At 43.5% G+C, this 15951-nt stretch overlaps 1 protein-coding gene across 2 annotated transcripts in view; it reads right to left on the minus strand.

Annotated features, from left to right (window-relative positions):
- The window catches only part of KLHL15 (kelch like family member 15), a 35811-nt gene extending 32943 nt beyond the window's left edge, over positions 1-2868 (minus strand). Inside the window, exon 1 of one of the 2 annotated variants that reach the window (XM_030305201.1) lies at positions 2443-2868. The gene's annotated coding sequence lies outside the window, so the exon portion shown is untranslated. The remainder of the gene's footprint in view (positions 1-2442) is intronic. The other variant, XM_030305199.1, reaches the window with a different exon arrangement.
- Between the last annotated feature and the right edge of the window lie 13083 nt (positions 2869-15951).

Genomic DNA, 15951 nt, shown 5'->3' on the forward strand with positions numbered 1-15951 from the left:
CCTTGTTTAGTTTACTGTTTGGGTTGTTTTTCTTTTTTCTGGTTTTGCTTTGACTGTTGTATCCCTCACAACCTAGAAATAACAGCGCTTGGCACATAATAAGTGCTTAATAAATATTTGTTGGATGAACAGATAAATTTATCCATTCATTTACCACATAACGATCCATGTTCTGTAACCACCCCTGATTTAAAAATGAGAAAAATCAAAGCTCACAGAGGTTAAGAAACCTGCCCAAGGCCCTGATCCTTAAGCGGTGGAGTTGGGGTCCGTCCCACTTCAGAGCCTCTATGTTTAATCAGTATCCTACAAGGCTTCACCAGTGACTCTTAATTTCTTTTCAATAAAAAACCCCAAACAAACTACTGCATGCCAGTTCAGAGAAAATATACGCTAATAAATTAATCCAACCTCTCAAACTAAATATTAATTCTCCTTACAGTTCACGTTATTTACTCTTAAAATATTTACAAAGTGAAGGGCGAGCTGACAGCAGACCAGCTAATTTTTGGGACGCAAGTGAAATGAAAATTCGGGCCCCCTTATCCAAAAGCTGGAAAAAAGTGTCGTTAAAGGTACTAAAATAAAAAGTTTTCTCCTTTCTTCTGAGGTATCTCTCGACTTATTGGTGTTTTTTTATTTGCTGTTTAACGCGTTCTAAGTAAAGAAAAATTAAAAATTTAAATTAGCATGAGTTTCATGATTCACCTTTATATTGTACAATGCCACTTTTATGTGCAGATTATTACACCAACTAAGGGGCCCTTCTGAACACCCATGAAGGCCAAGCCAGCCCTGGTTCCAAGATTTTTGCCCCAGATAACCCAAATCAAGGCAGAGAGAAGGTCAAACCTTGAAATTCCCAATAAAGCAATGATTTACCAAAATTTTTTCTTTAGGACAAACGATAAGTCCGATGTATAAAAGCCTAGCACAGTACAAGAGGCTCTACCATCTAATTTAATCCTACCCACTTATACTACTCAATCTTTTTACAAAACACAAAAGCATACTCTAAAAAACAACGGGGATTAGATTATAAAATAAAAAGTCTCAGAAAACCATTTGTTGGCTAAAAATAATAATACACTAAGAAAAATGCTTCTCTTTCACTTTTTGTGGACCATTTTTAAGCCAAAACATACTACATGGTACATTTTTGATGTACCCAGTAAGAATTATTCCATACTGATCTGTTTTTACACATATGTATTATAAAATCTGACAAATAAGTCCAAACCACAAATATTTACTATTCTATTATTTCTCCCAAGTTAAATCAGCAATAGAGCGCAAATTAACACCCTTTACCACTGAAAAACTGGTTTTAAGCACCTACTAAGTGTTGTGATGACTTAAAAAGAAAATTAAATTACACAAATACTAGTACATTGCCAAAAAGTTGAAAATTTCTACACATTTCTAGATCTGTTAAGAATTACAGAAATCTGAATGCATTTGTGAGCTCTTCAAAAATAATTTTCAAATTAGTAGAGATATCCAGGCATCCTGTTCCCTAGATATGAAAAACAGCATTAAAATTAAAGAATATACCTTAAAAGCATTTTCTAAGTTACAATTTAATCAGATCAACAAAAATAAATGTAAATTCGGAAAACACAGAAGACTAAACACAAAGTGTTAAATAAATATTCCGAGTAAGAAAACGGGCATAAGCGGCCTAGAAAAATGAAAAGCAAAGCACTACAGTAACGTTAAATTTGAATTAAAGAATACCGTTATTTAAATAAGCAGTTAGCATTTCGTAGGAAGAAGGCCAAGCAACGTGACTATTATATATCTGGTCGATTCACAGGACTGCTTTCCTATTCCGTACTTATTGCTTACTCTTATAATACAGAAAAAAAAAAAAAAAGAGGCAGCAACAGTTAGCCACTACAACGTTAACCACTCTGGCAAGGGTTACTTAAAAAATTGCTTTGCATTTTTACAACACTTTACAGCTATAGGTTATTTTCATATATATGACCTCATATAGTCCTCACTACCCTGTGATGTGGCTATTACCGACTAGATTTCATAGATAAGAAACCGAGGATCGGTAAGCGATTTTCTCAGCGTCACCCAGTCGAACCCAGACCTTCTGATTCCACGTTTTATGCCTCGCATTTCGCATACTTCTATTCCAGGCATAAACAGAATTTTTAAAGGGAAGGAACGGGTTAGGGAGAAAATAATCATGGTACCTGCAGCTGTGTGCTGCAAAAAATGGCTGAATTATGCTTCTTCCTTCTCCCCCCCTCCCTGAAAAAAATTAGATTTCAAACAATTTAAGTAAACTCAAAGACAAATTAGTTCCCGGCGTCTACCAAATGTTTGACTCGGGTCTGTGCAGAAAAGGCTACCAAATCGGTGCCGAGCGCGGGGACGCGGACGAAGCCCGGGCTCCTGCAGGCCGGAGGGCCAGGGGCGGCTACGCACCTCGGGGGTCTGTCCAGCCTCTAGTGGACGGCAGTCTGCATCAGGAAGAAGCGGGCCGGCGGGCCAGGCGGTGGGCGGTCGGGCCCCGGGATGGCACTCGGCAGGCTCCTCGAACCTCTACAAGGCGCCGCTCCCGGGCCGGGCCGGGGCGCTCCGGCGGGGGGCGAGTCTGCGCGCCTGCGGCCCCCTCGGAACCAGTCCTGGGAAAGAAGACAGCGCTGAGTCGCGAGTCGAGACAGTCGGGCTCGGCACAAGGCGCAAGGCGGCGCGGCGTCGGGGCCGGGCCCGGCCTTGCCAACGCCAGGGGCCTCGCGGCGCCCGGCGGGGCTCGGCTGGAGGGCCGACTCGGGGCCACGGGCGGGGAAAGGGGCTGGGGGGCTGCGGGCAGCGGCAGAAGCACGGGTGGTAGCGGCGTCGACGACGGCGTCTCCGGGCTTCTGCCCCGAAGCGCGCCGAGCCTCAGGATCACCCACGCCGGGGGTGGAGGAAGGCGGGAAAGGGGCGGGCAAGGGGCGGAGCGTGCGGGGCCACGAGCCAGGGGCCGCTCCAGGCCGCGCGCCCCCTGCGGGCCGCGGGAGCCGCCCGGGGCCGGCCCAGGGAGGCGGGGCCCGCCGGCAGGGGGCTCCATGCGCCGTCGTCGCAACGCGGAAGCCTGCCACGCGGGTAGGGAGGTCGAAGGGTGGGAAGGCAACAGTTGGAAAGCAGGCCTCGGAGGCGCCCTCGTCCCCCATCGGCGCCTCGAGGGGGCCCGCGCGCGGGCCACGGCCCGGAGGGTGTTTACCTTCCCCCTGGTCGAGCGCCAATGCCGCCATCTTTCAGCCAGCGCGCGTCACTTCCGGCGCCGGGGGAGCGGGAGCGGGTGTGGGAGCGGGGTGGGGGCAGGGCTGTCCCACGCCCGCGGGGCCCCACGTTCAAGCCGGCCACGCCGGCGGGCCCCACCGAGAGAATAAGGCGGCCGGGCGCTGCACTGCAGCCTCGGCTCGACGCGGTTTCCCTCGTGGCGTCGCCGTCGGGGCTGGGAACGCCGGGTGGTGCTTATCCCCTCGCAGCGGTCTCGCTTAGTCTGCATGAGCGGTGGTCTCAAGCTACTGCGGGTGCGCCCACCCTCGACAAAGTTGAGGGTTGGGGCGCCCGGAAAATGTCTTTTTGCATCTTGAATACCACGGTGGGGGTGGGGGCGTCTGCGACGACGTGGAGGAAGCCTTGCCCTACCTACCTGTTTTATAAAATTGACTACTTCTGCGCCAAATGACATCATTTTTGTAAAGCAACTTGCAGGGGATTATTGCGTCATAGCTCCACTTGGCTTATTGCACAGCAGTTACTCTTTCGGGAATGCATTTCCCAGAGGTGGGAAAATTCATAGAAAACGGCATGTCTGCCCCACAGAAATGTCGGATCTAAAAACGCTGTTCTATTTGCGTCAAAATAAGATGGCAAGAACGAACATTCAGAGAGCAGTGATTTTTGGGGTGGTTATTCTTTTTAAATAAATCAGCTGTAGAATTTGAGCTAATGTTTTTTTAAATATATCGCCTTACTTGATTTAAGAATGTAGAACCATACTAAAGCCTGTTTTGTAAATTTATTATTGTGAAACCTCTTTGTGAGAAAACTGTAAATGACAGAAATACACAGCTGGAGGCCAGTGGTTCTACAACTAACCTTAAATTAAGTTATCCGGTGCCCATTTCTAATCTAAAACTGAGGATCTCCTACCCTAACCCCCAGTGCACCCCCCGCCGCCATTTTCTCTCTACACCAATATCCCCATGAATTTACAGTGAAGTGTGTGGCTAAAAGCGATCATTATCTCTTTCTAGCAAACTTAAACATGTCATGTTTCCCAAGAGGCCAAGATAGCGCACGGTGTACTTTTTTGCTGAAGTAGACTAGTTCGTGGGAAAAAATAGAGAATCACCTGAATCCTAAGGAAATAGGGAAATAAGCTTACTTTTTCTGATTTAAACTATAAAACAAGCTTTAAAAAACTGTAAGCCATAAAATATACTTTAAAATGACATACATTCAACTTTGAACATTTGCGTTTTCCTACATTATTCTTGAACGTTTAAAATGGGTGAATTTTGATTCTTGTGTATTAGCCAACAAACATACATTTTGAGGTATACATAGTGTAGCACTGACCTGTACAGAGAGAGACTTACGTTCTTGATTCAAGCAGGAATTGAAATGTGTCTGTGTTGTGTGTAGCTGGTATATATACCTACAGTGAGTAATGTCATGAACCACTGTGATCATTACACCCCTTATGGCATGACGTGGCCTCATATATGACATTCCGTTACATCCAAAACGTCTTTTTTAAAAATACTGTTTCTGTGTGCTGTGTCTTTTCACCAATCTTTATATTTACTATGTAGAGTCCATTCCTCAAAAAAAAAAAAAAGTTATATGTGATCTATGATACCTCCCTCACTTTCATTTAAGAAAAAAAAGGGTATAGATGGGTCTAGTGCTGTAAGGAGCATTCTGCTTCTCTGACACCAAGCAAAGTAAAACCACATCATTTATACTAACTCCTCTAGGTAATTCCTGTATTCAATTACTTTTCCCACCAATTACTGGAAAGTAATGGGAGCTCCCAAATACCTTGAGGGCATCTTTTCACACTGGTAGAGTCCCACTGGGAAAAGGGAGGCTGTCTTTTCCTAGCCCTCTAACATAAGTATTACAGGATACTTCTCAAATCTGCTACCTTGCAGTCTGAAATGTCCCGAGGCATGTTAGAGGCTTTGGTCTAAGAATGGTGGTAGAGTTGGAAGGAAGTTCCAAGGAAGGGGATTGTGAGGATTTAGGATACTCTATAACCTTTCCTTGCCCGCTTTTTTTTGTTTGTTTGTTTTTGGGTTTTTTTTTTGTTTTGTTTTGTTTTTGGCTTTTCAGAAGCCTAGCGTCTGTGATAAGGTAGTCACTTTTCATGTAACTAGCTCCCACTTTAATCTCTGGGAATCAAAGAGTTGTATTTTCAGTGAACTCTAATAAAGTTACGTATGCATTCCCTTTCCTCTTGAAAACTGTTTGGACAGGCGCTTTATAGCTGTTGATGGTTTTTAAGGCATCTTGTTGGGGTCCAGTCCATCTCAGTCCCTCAGGATGCACCAGCATCCTCCCAAATCAGTACCAACTTCCGCTGGTACACACCAAGACCTGTACACTGACACATTCCAACAGGTTGGTAGCTGTTGTCCTAAATATTTTTTTTCTGGTCCCTATTGCAGACAGAACCTTCAAAATGCAATCTGAGCAGTGCCTGGGTGATTCGGTTGGAAAAGCATGCTACTCTTGATCTTGGGGTTGTGGGTTCGAGCCTCGTATTGGGTATAGAGATTACTACAATAATAATATTTTTCTAAAGTTTATTTCTTTTGAGAAAGAGAGCGTGCACATGCAAGCCAGGGAGGGGCAGAGAGAGAGAATCCCAAGCCCAACTCCGGGCTCGATCTCACCATCTGAGAGATCGCAACCTGAGCCAAAATCAAGAGTCAGACGCTTAACTGACTGAGCCACCCAGGTGCTCCTAAGCTTTTTTTTTTTTAATGCAATCTGAGAGTCCCCAAATTTTCCAGCCTTTCAACTTTGTTGTTTTTACAACCCAGTAGAATAACTTGAGACTTTATGTTGCATGACTGACAGGAAATCCGTGTCTTCGTGAATGTTGGAGGCTTCCTGGCTAATGCCTACATACCTTGGTTGTTGCTGGTCACCTGTTGCTTGGAATGGCTCCTCATAGCTTCTGTCCTATTATCTATCTCTAGCTTTCTGGTCTGTCATCACATCTCCACGTTTCTCCAGCTCTTTCTGTGTACTTCCTGCCTCACAAACTTGACTCTCCCTCCAATTCTCTAGCAAAGCAAAAACCTAAAGCCATCACAAGGAAACTTCAGTCGCTTTAAATAGGACATGACTTCTAGAGATCCCTAAACAGGGATGTCTTCTCTCGCCAACTGTAAGTCAGAATTGTAATCATTAGGTGGGAACCCTCTCCTAAGCATATCAAAGGGTTTGTCCTGGGGCGCCTGGGTAGCTCAGTTGGTCCGACTTCAGCTAAGGTCATGATCTCACGGCATGTGGTTTCGAGCCCCATGTCTGGCTCTGTGCTGACAGCTCGGAGCCTGGAGCCTGCTTCGGATTCTGTGTCTCCCTCTCTCTCTGCCCCTCCCCTGCTCATGCTCTGTCTCTCTGTCAAAAATAAATAAACATTAAAAAAAAAAAAAAAAAGAGGAGCCCCTGGATGGCTCATTTGGCTAAGTGTCTGACTTCAGGTCATGATCTCACGGTCTGTGGGTTCGAGCCCCACATTGGGTTTTGTGCTGACAGCTCAGAGCCTGAAGCCTGCTTTGGGTTCCGTGTCTCCCTCTCTCTCTGCCCCTCTCCTGCTCGCGCTCTGTCTCTCAAAAATAAATAAGCATTTGAAAAAAGTGTAAATTGATTATAATCGACTTTAAAAAAAGAAAAAAAAAAGGGGCTTGTCCCATCTCCTCTCTTCCCCAATCTCATGAGTCCTTAAATCCACGCCTTGGGCTCAGCTAGGAGAGTACCAGGTCCCTAAACGTCCAAAAGGAATGTGGGCACACACACAAAAAAACCCTCAAAAGGGCACTTCCCCCATGAGACAGTGTATCTGAAATATAGTAAAACCGGGGTGCCTGGGTGGTCCAATTGATTAAGCGTCTGACTTCGGCCTAGGTCATGATCTTGCGTTCCCGAGTTCCAGCCCCGCATCGGGCTCTGTGCTGACAGCTCAGATCCTGGAGCCTGCTTTGGATTCTGTGTCTCCCTCTCTCTCTCTGCCCCTCCTTTGCTCATACTCTGTCTCTCTCTCTCAAAAATAAACATTAAAAAATTTTAGAAAAAAAAAGAAATATAGTAAAACCTTGGTTTGTGAGCATAATCCTTCTGGGAAACATGCTTATAATCCAAAGCACTTGTGTATCAAAGTGAATTTCAAGAACCATTGGCTCAGTTGTGATTATGTGACGTTTGGCATCACGTACTACTCATATTGCAAGACATCACTCCTTGTAAGTAACTTGTTTTGCGAGTGTTCCACAGGATGAGCAAACATTTCTCTTTTTTAATAGCTTTTATTTATTTAAAAATTTTTTAATATGTATTTATTTTTGAGAGAGAGAAAGACATAGCGTGAGTGGGGGAGGGGCAGAGAGCGAGGGAGACACAGAATCCGAAACAGGCTCCAGGCTCTGAGCTGTCAGCACAGAGCCCCACGCGGGGCTCGAACTCAGGAGCGGTGAGATCATGACCTGAGTTGAAGTCGGATGCTCAACCGACTGAGCCACCCAGGTGCTCCCACAAGCAAACATTTCTAATAAATTTTAACTTGATAAACGAGCTATGTCTTGCAATACAAGTAGTACATGATGCCAAATGTCACAAGATCACAACTGAGCCAATGTTCTCTCTCTCTCTCTCTCTCTCTCTCTTTCTCACTGCGGGATTGTGGATGATCATCTCCCATGCTCGGATGCGGTGTTTGGTGTTTGGCCACGGTGTCTGGCAGAAATCAGTAATTTTTCAGAACGTTGGAAGGTGCCCACAACTGGCACTAGGTGTTTTCTGTCACTTCAAAGCACTGATGGACAGTCCTTTGCTTTTCCAGACAAGAGTAAGCCTGAGAATGCTTTGCTTCATTCTAGGTCAGGCTTCCTGCAGAGAGGGACCCTTTCCTCTGCTGCCTTATCGCCAGTTGCATTAAATACAGTCTATGACAAGTTAATTCACATTGTACTGTAGTCAACATCTGTTAGTGACAGTGAAAGTCATCCTACACAATAACCCTCCTCTCTCTTGTTGCCCTCACACCAGCCACGAAAGTTTTCAAAGATAAGTGCAGGTTAATTTGTTTTTCTTTATATTTTGTGTTTTCTTGGAGCGCCTGGGTGACTCAGTTGGTTAAGCATCTGACTTCGACTCAGGTCATGATCTCACGGTTTGTGAGTTCAACCCCTGCGTCAGGCTCTGTGCTGATAGCTCAGAGCCTGGAGCCTGCTTCAGATTCTGTGTCTCCCTTGCTCTCTGCCCCTCCCCTGCTCGCAGTCTGTGTGTCTCTCTCTAAAAAATAAGTAAACATTAAAAAATTCTTTATTTTGCATTTTCTTTATTATTTTGTATTGTATTACAGGATTGTAATCATTTTAAATGAATATTTTTGGGTTGTGGAATGAATCATCTGAATTTCCATTATTTCTTAGGAGGAAATTTGCTTTGATATACAAGTGCTTTGGATTATAAGCATGTTTCCGGAACGGGTTATGGTTGCAAACTAAGGTTTTACTGTATTTATGTTTTGTTATTTCACCAATGTGGGGAGTTACCTCAATGAAAATGAATTGATAACCTGGCTTATCTCTGTATGGCCAAGAGGACTCAACAATGTGATTCTGGAACCAAATGCTTCTTCATATTTCACTTCCATCCTTAAAGCCCTAGCAAGCAATTCTCTGCTGGCAGTTGTGAGAATAACTGTTTTGTGCTTGTGGCCAGCTAACAAGTGTTTAAAAACATTCAGGTTTGGTCTCAGAGTCCCCAATACATGGTGACAGGTTTAGACAACATGGGGTGCTATGTGAGTCAGCACAAAGGTAGGGGGGTGTAATTCGGGCTTGAGAAGGTCTAACAAGTCTCAGAGGCAGTAATTTCTTTCTTTAAAAAATTTTTTTAAATGTTTATTTTTTAGAGAGAGAGAGACAGACAGAGTGTGACTGGGGGAGGGGCAGAGAGAGAGGGAGACACAGAATCCGAAGGAGGCTCCAGGCTCCGAGCTGTCAGCACAGAACCCGACATGAGGCTCGAACCCACGAACCATGAGATCATGACCTGAACTGAAGTCAGACGCTTAACCGACTGAGCCACCCAGGCGCCCCGAGGCAGTAATTTCTAAATTCAGGGCAAAGGGAAGAATAGAGGGGAAAGGGAAGAGAGTAAAGGATCCCCCACAGCGCAGGGCGTTCCAGGCCTAGAAGAGACAGCAAGGCAGCTTTATTTAGAGAACCGCTGATAATTCTGTAGGATGACAGCATAGTACACAAGAAGGGGAGAGGGAAAAGAAGAACCACCAAGGCTGCTGCGTATAGACCGAGGCAGTAAAGGCTTCTCCCCTCCTGTGTAGCCTCTCACGCCATGCTTTTTCCACTGTACCATGCTGTCATACTGATGAACATATTAAATGATCTTGCATTTTTACTCCTACTTAATTCCGTAAATTATTTGCTATAGTAATCTAATAGTAATCTAATTTATCCTAATCTACTATGCTAATTTACTTATTCATGCCGTCGGTATGTATGAACACCTACTGTGTGTCACGTCCTGTTCTAAGCATTGGGGAATCTGTCAGAGACCAAAACATATAAAAAGCCTTGCCATCTCAAAGATTACATAAATCAGATAGTAAACAAAATAAATAAGCAAATTTTGTGGCCTATTAGAATGTGATGAGCGCTATGGGAAATAACAGAGCAGGGTAAAAGATTAGTAAGAGTGTTCCCGTTTTAACTGGGATAATCAACGCAGGAGGTTGCTTTTGAGCTTTGACTTGAAGGAGGTGAAGGACCAGACTGTGTAAAGCTTTTTAGACCATTGTAAGGCCTTGGCCTTTGAGAAATTGGGAACCATTGGCAGCTCTTGAGAAGAGGAGCACTACCACTAACACTAAGGCTGCTCGTGTAAATGATAGAATTCAGGCCTAAATGTAACGGACAACATGGTGACTATAGTTAACACTACTGTATGGGATATTTGAAAGTTGCTAAGAGATTAAAATCCTAAAAGTTCTCATCACAAGGAAAAACTTTTTTTTCCTCTTCTATCTGTACGAGATGATGGATGTTAACTTATTGTAATCGTTTCACAATATATTTAAGTCAAGTCATTATGCTGTATGCCTGAAACTTCTACAGTGCTGTATGTCAGTAACATTGGAAGAAAAGAAAACCACTGGAAATATAATATGCACGCACAAATAAATAAAAAGTTAGGCTATTAAACAAAGTGGATGAACATGTAAGCAGGACCTGGGGTAAGGAGACTCATCTAACAATGAAATAGAAGCTAAAGGAGACACTGTGGGAAGTGGCAAGACTCAGCAAATATTCTGAAGGTAGAGCCAACTGGATATCCTGGATGTAGCGATAAAGGAAAGAGAGGAGATGAGGAAGTCGCCTAGGTTTCCATCCCCAGTGACTGGAAGGATGGAATTGGCATTTCCTGACATGGGGAAGACCTCAAGAGGAGCAGGTTTGAAATGAGTGGGCGTGAAAAGAGAAGGGGGCACACCAAGGGCTGGGAGCCGTCCAGAGAACAGGGAGCAGGTGTAGGAGGCCGGAGTATGGTATGCTACAAGCTGGAGAGACTAGTAGAAGTTGCTCAATGTTCACCATCAATAAAAGGTGCAGTGAACATTGCCATTTTGTTTTCTTTTAATTTTTTTAATGTTTATTTTTGAGAGAGACTGTGAGTGTGGGAGGGGCAGAGAGAGAGAGAGAGAGAGAGAGAGAGAGAGAGAGAGACAGGGGATCTGAAGCGGGCTCTGTGCTGACAGCAGAGAGTCCCATGTGATGTGGGACTCGAACTCATGACCTGTGATATCATGACCTGAGCTGAAGTCAGACACCTAACCAACTGAACCACGCAGGTGGCCCGAATGTTGCTGTTTTAACTGAATATATTTACCTTGAAATACAGTGTAGACAATGTCCCCTTGAAAATGAAAATGTCAGGGGTGCCTGGATGGTTCAGTCCGTTAAGCTTCCGACTCTCGGTTTTGGCTCAGGTCTGGACCTCAGGGTTCAAGAGGTCAAGCCCAGAGTCGGGTTCTGCACTGACAGCGCGGAGCCAGCTTGGGATGTTCTCTCCCTCTCTCTCTCTGCCCCTCCCCTGCTCGTTCGCTCTCTCTCTCTAAATAAACTTTAAAAAATTTTTAAATGAAAATGTCGAAAAGAACAAGTGTTTAAAAAGTTCATCATTTTTGTGCTCCTTCTGAAATAATGAAAAATAACCCTATGCTTCGGAAGCCTCAACATTGCAAGCCACATTTTCATGAAGTGTTTATGGGATTACCAAGGGGCTGAAAGAAGTAGAACTAGGACTGGGCCCTGGGGCATACCATAGTAGGGAGTCATCCAGGAAAAGATGGAGAACTGTCAAGGAGCCTGAGGAGTAGCGAGTGAGATAAGGGTAAAAGAGTGTGGTATGGCAAGCCAGATAGAAAAGTATTTATTGTAAGTTGTTTTAATTCCACTATCTATAAAAGATTAAATGAATGTCATCATTTTAATGAAATTTATCTACTTGGGAACACAACGTAGACAATGCCTCCTTGTAAATGAAAATGCTAGAAAGAACAAATTCCCTCCAAAGTTAATTATTTTTATGTTCTTTTTGAGCCAATGAAAAGCAATACTATAGAAGCCTCAAGGTACAAGCCACATATTCATAAGCACAGCATTTCAGTAGATGTGCGTACACACACACACACACACACATCCTAAGTGTGAGCGCCAGAGTTGAGGTGAGCGGGAGCCATGAAGAGCTGCTACATGGTGTTTGCGCAATGAAAGAAGTGAAAAAAAACCGCCTTCAGTAATTACTGTTGCCAGAAGCACAGCTTTAGGGTTTGAGTGTGGTTAAGGATAGAGACGGGATTGAAGCCAGGCTCTGAGGTTATTTATTGGTTCTAAAACGAAGTTCTTAAAAAAAAGAAAAAAAACAGTAATCGCATAGCTCTCTCCGGACAAACTGTCTTTGTCGATACAGGGCAGAGGGGGACTTTAGGTAAGTCAGTTCGGGCCGCCACAGCGCAGGGCGGTGGGAGCTGAAGGAGAAGCTGGGAAAGCATTACGTGAGCAACAGGGCTCAGGCCGAAGCACGGCTGAGCTTCATGCTTCCCAGGGACTTGAGAAGAGAGCAGCACTGTTTGGGTGAGGGGCATTAACTTAATGCTAAGTATAGGTGAGGCAGGATAGCCCTGTGATATTGAAGTCTCAATATCGTCAAGATGGTGAGTCTCCCTAAATTGGTCTACATATTCAAAGCAATCCATATCGAAAACCCAGCAGGCTCTTTGTTTTTCTTTTTTCTTTTTCTCTTCTTCTTCTTCTTCTTCTTGGCAGAAATTGACAGGCTGTTTCTGAAATTTATATGGAAGTGCAAAAGCTCTAGAAGGGCCAAAACAGTTTTGAAAAATAACATAGTTAGAAGTCTTAATACTTTCCAATTTCAAAATGTACTATGAAACTACAGAAATCAAGACAGTGTGGTACTGGCTTAAGTTTGGACATGTAGATCAATGGAAAGGTGTTGAGAGTCCAAAAATATGGTCAATTGATGGTCAATTGATTTTCTACAAAGATGCTAAGGCAATTCAATAGGGAAGGGAAATAGTGCTGGGACAATTGCATATCCACGTGTAAAAAGATGGAGTTAAAGCCTTCCCTCACACTATACACAAAAGTTAATTCAAAATATATCATAAGCTAAATATAAGAGCTAAAACTGTTAACCTTTAAGAAGAAAACCTAGGAGTAAATCTTTGTGAACTTGAGTTAGGTAAAGTGTTCTTAAATAATGATACCCACTGAATGATTCATGGAAGAAGAAACAAATTGGACTTTAAGTTAAAAACTTTTGCTCTGCAGAGATACCATTAAGAAAATGAAAAGACAAGCAACAGACTGGAAGAAAACGTTTGCAAATCATGTATCTGAGACAGACTCGTATCCAGAATATATAAAGAACTCTCGCAATTCAATAATAAAATAAGCAACCCAACTTAAGAATGGACGGGAATAGCTATTTTACCAAAGAAGAAATATGAATGGCTAATAAGTACATGAAAAGATGCTCAGCCTCATTAGTTATTAGAGAAATACAAATGAAAACCGCACCTACTAGAATGTCTAAAAACAAGAGACAGTATCAAGTATTGTTGAGGATGTGGAGAAACTGGAGCCCTCACACACTGCTGATAAGAACATAAAATGGTGCAGCTATCTTAGAAGAAAGTTTGGCTGCTCCACAAAATGTTAAACATAGATTTACCGTAGGACTCAGCAATTGCACAACTAGATCTTTGCCAAGAGAAATGAAAACATGTTTTCATAAAAACATGTACAGAAACGTTCATATGAGCATTATTCCCAACAAAAACTTGTACACATATGTTCATGGTATTATTCAAAATAGCCCAAAATGCAAACAACCCAAATATCCATCACCTGGTGAAGGGATTGACAAAATGTGCTATGTCCATACCATGGAATTTACTCAGGAATAAAAAGGAATGAACAACGTGGAAGAACCTCAAAACCACTATGCTCAGCGAACAAGCCAGATGCGAAAGACTGCATATTGTATGATTTCATTTATATGAAATGTCCAGAAGTTGTCTGTAGAGACAAAGCCCGTTAGTGGCTGCCGGCAGCCAGAGATGGAAATGGGGATTGACTGTAAATAGATACAAGGGATTTCTTTGGGGTGACGGAAAATTCAAAAATCTGGGTTGTGGTTGCACAGCTCTGTAAATTTACTAAAAACCATTGAATTGTATACTTCAGATGAGTGAATTTCATAGTATGCAAATTTTATCTCAAAGCTGATTCTTTTATTTTTGAGAGAGAGACAGAGACAGAGAGAGTCGAACGGGGGTGGGGCAGAGGGCGGGAGACACAGAATCTGAAGGAGACTCCATGCTCCGAGCTGTCAGCGTAGAGTCCAACGTGGGGCTCGAACCCACGAACCATGAGATCACGACATGAGCTGAAGTTGGATGCTCAACGGACTAAGCCACCCAGGCACCCCTCAAAGGTGATTTTTTAAAAAGAGTATACTCGTAATTGCCTATGAATTCCAGCTCTGTTAGTTATAAACTGTGGGATTGTGGGCCCGTTATCTAATCTTTTGTGGACTCAGTTTGCTCACTTGTAAAGTGGGAATAATACCATCTACGTCGTCAGATTGTTGTGAAGGTTAAATAAAGTTAATACTTGTTGAGTCATTGCCAATATTTAACTGTACTGTAATTTTTTATGAATATTATTTTTTGTGACATTTCTACTTCCAGTGCAAGTTTCTGACAATGAAGCATATTATATTTATTATCAATGAATTTTATTTTTCATTCACATACCATAAGGTTCACCCCTTTTAAGCCATACAATTCACTGGTTTTTAGTATATTCACAAAATTGTGCAACCATCACCCCTAGTTCAACGTTTTTTATTGAAGTATAGTTGGCATATAATAATGAGTTTAGGTGTACAACATAGTGATTCAATATTTCTACATTTTTATCACCTCAATGGGTTTTCTTAATTGGCTGATGTAACTATTCAGAATGTAAGAGAAATTCTAAATTTATAAACTTACAAATGTGTGAGTTCCTAAATGTAGGAACTAAATTCCTCCATTCAAACATAATACATTGTAGTCTCTACCATCACTTAACCAATGAATACATTTATTGAAATAGAACTTTCTATTTTAGGTAAACTGTTGTACCTAAAACGTATGTGATAGAATGCATATATTCCTTTTCATCGTAAGTATTCAATAAACACAGGTAATCTAGATTCTTATTCACCTCTCCTTAAATTTTTTGCTGGCTAAACATGAACACCTGTTCATGACGTAAAACTTGTAAAGTGTAGACATGAATGGAGGTAAACAATTACTCGACTTTTTGATACACCATAAAAAAAAAAAGGAAACTCCCAAAAGTCTTTAAATTTCAAAACACCGACTTAGTGGTAATCTTTCCATTAAGCAAGTGGGTTTTCCTGTATGAGCTTAAAAAAATAACCTCTTTGGGCGCCCTTACAATGCTGTGCAGTTTACAGCCACCACGGACCGCCTCCCAGGCCCTAGAAACCTGTGAGAACAAGTTAGGGACTTTGCTCTTGCCATCCCTGTGCCATGACCATTTCACCAAACCTCCGCGCGAGGGCGCCCTCCCCCCCACCCACCAGGTGACGCGTGGGGCCGTAAATGTGGCCAGCGTGGCCTTCACAGGAGAGCCGCACCCCCAGCCGATCTCGCCTTATTAAATTATGGAAATCGGTAAAGAAGGACAGCCCCACTGTCTGTCCCCACACCCCAAAGAACATTCCCAGGCTCCGGGAAACTCTTCCGGCCCTCCCCCCCCGGGAACCGGAAATGGCTTCTCCCTCGCCAGCGCGCGCGGCGGTTACATCACCCGCCTAGTAAGGGAGGCGGGGGTGTCTTATTATGGGGCTGCCCTCAGCGTTGCCTGCACAAATATGTATCAGGTCTGCGACGAATAGACTCCTAAACTTTGCCTCCTGGTTTATAGTCAGTCGGCCGGCAGGCACTGTGTAAACCCAAGCGGAGAGAAGTTCAAGCAGCGAGGCCCCGGCGGCACTGGCCAGCCTCCTTTCCCAGGCGTGGGCCCTAGTCGGCCTTCCCGCCTCCGCTTCCCCGCCCCTTACAAGGGGACCTGCGCTTGGTCAGGC

Source organism: Lynx canadensis, chromosome X, assembly GCF_007474595.2.
Source record: "Lynx canadensis isolate LIC74 chromosome X, mLynCan4.pri.v2, whole genome shotgun sequence".
Taxonomy (NCBI): domain Eukaryota; kingdom Metazoa; phylum Chordata; class Mammalia; order Carnivora; family Felidae; genus Lynx; species Lynx canadensis.